The 2,484-nt window shown below is 32.7% G+C and overlaps 1 protein-coding gene across 4 annotated transcripts in view; it reads left to right on the plus strand.

The window, feature by feature from the left end:
* The window catches only part of LOC106471043 (hemicentin-1-like), a 264,175-nt gene that overhangs the window by 254,822 nt on the left and 6,869 nt on the right, over nt 1-2,484 (plus strand). The window lies entirely within an intron of this gene.

The raw sequence follows: 2,484 nt of genomic DNA on the forward strand, positions 1-2,484 counted from the left end.
CCAAATGTACAACGTTTCGACCTGATGATGGCAAAACCTTGTCGAAACGTTGTACATTTGGGGTTTTGTTAAACTTATATTAAAGTTTTTCTTCATTACCCATTCGAGCCGTCTCCAGCCATTATTAGTCTCAAAGTGGGTTCCTCGTCATCGAACATTTCAAGTATATTGTTTACAATTGAGATTTTTCTATGTGTGACAAGTTCCTAGTGTTTTGTTTTAACTAAGTTTTTTTTTGTGTAACAGTTTTTTCTATGTTGTATTGGGTGCAGTTTATTCTACATGTAATAGACTTATAGTATATTGTGTAGAATGTAGGTTATCTATCCTATTTGTAACAAACTTGTGGTAGATTTTGTTGAGTACTGATTATATGATGTAACAGGTTTCTTGTACATTCTGTTGAATACAAGTTGTCAGGATGCAACAGATTTCTATTATATTGTATTGAATACAGGCTGTCTAATGTGTAACAGATTTCAGGTATTTTATACTGAATACAGGCTGCTAATGTGTAACAGATTTCAGGTATTTTATACTGAATACAGACTGTCTAATGTGTAACAGATTTCAGGTATTTTATACTGAATACAGGCTGTCTAATGTGTAACAGATTTCAGGTATTTTATACTGAATGCAGGCTGTCTAAAGTGTAACAGATTTCTGGTATATTGTGGACAGAGCAGGTTATCCCACTTGTAAAAGATTTCTAGTGCATTGTGTATAGCGCAGGTTATTATGATATTAATAACAGTTCTGTAGTCTACCTTTTTGTACGTTTTGGCGTCTGAATAATTCTCGAATGGATATTTTTGTGCTTCAGTCAATACCTATTGTTGTCCGGTGAATTTTGTGAATAAGAACAGACTTTCTGGAAGTGATGCACTTATCTTTTATTAAATACATTTTACTATTTTCTTCTAAAGTGAAGATACTAGCTACATTTTAAGTTACAGATAGTTTGGGCGTCTTTGTTAAGCCTAAACTACACATTTATCTTAAGTCTCAGGTAAAAGAATACGTTTTAATATGATAATATGGCACAATCGTATTTGTGATTAGCTTATCGCAACTCGAGAGTGCTGTGTAAGTTGAATGATTTTTTTCATTTTTTTTATTCAACCTGTTTTACTTTAAGTGTATTATCGAATAAGAAAATTTCAAGAAGGAAACTCAAAGAAATCTAAGTTAAGATGATGTAGAAACCGTCTTGAAATTAACCTACGTTTAGATGATGTAAGAATCGTCTCCAAATTAAACATAAATTTAAGTCTATATTATGTAAGAACCGTCTTAAACTTAAGGCAGGTTTACATTATGTGAGAATTGTTTTTAAATTAAAACAGAAATCTAGGTTAGATAGTGTAAAAACCATCTCAAAATTTAAACAGAAATCTAAATTTAGAGAATATAAATGTAAGAATAATTCTAGGTTTAAATAATAAGAACCGTTTCTAGCATGAAGAAAGAGGATAAGGTATTTAGAGTAATCTGAAGGAGCTGGAAGAATGTAACCAGTGTAGACAGAAATACAGTCGAAATGTTTCTTAAGTTATAACCTTAAAGAATGAAGTTACTGAAAGCCAGAATATCAAAATGTTCAATTATTTCATTACTGGGATCTTTTAAACTGTATATAACTTTCCTCAACGATAAGAAAGTGATATTTATTGGAGATTCAGCTGATTATGAGAAGCTTTTGCGATAAGTTTATGTAATAATTGTATATTTTAGTTATTTTGTATATTGAGTTGTAATATGTATTTGTCAATTTTTATACAGAAATAACTTCAGTATATTTTCTTAATTATTGTTTTTATAGTACTTATTTTTGGTCAAATGTTGTTGATAATTCACTCTCTCTACCTATATATATATATATATAGACGTAGAATATGTTATATTAATATATTTTGGAGTCCCACCACGTTGTTGGTCTCCATACCCGGTCATGCTGATATGACGACGTGACATCTTGACAATAGACCTACAACGTAATTTCCATTGCAAAAAGACTCTGTCATAACGCTTGTAATGTCCAAGGTATACCCGTCTTCCGGTATGCTTTTAATAATTCATGTAGTATATGAGGACGACGGTATCCTAGATCCTGTTTGAACAGTCCAATCTCACAGAAATGCCTAGGCTCTGTGTCCAGGCACTTGACCAGTATGTCATTCGGGTTGAATTGCACAAATACCTGTTTCGTTCTCCGGCTGCTTGATGTATGGTAAGACTGAATGAGAGGAAATACTGGAAGCCTTATCTTGACCTCTCTTCCAGACGGAGATTCTTCTTAATTATGTTGCGTTCTGTTACCTAGGACACGTGGATGACTATGTCGACTTACCTATGTGTTCGTGGGTCTCATTTGTTACAATATGCCACATTTTACTTTCCACGAACTGAAGTACGATTTGTTGTAGATATCTTTTTTTGGATGATCATGGTCTGGTGGGCAGAGTACAGATAGCCTATTATGTA

The sequence above is a fragment of the Limulus polyphemus genome, unplaced genomic scaffold, assembly GCF_000517525.1.
Source record: "Limulus polyphemus unplaced genomic scaffold, Limulus_polyphemus-2.1.2 Scaffold109, whole genome shotgun sequence".
Taxonomy (NCBI): domain Eukaryota; kingdom Metazoa; phylum Arthropoda; class Merostomata; order Xiphosura; family Limulidae; genus Limulus; species Limulus polyphemus.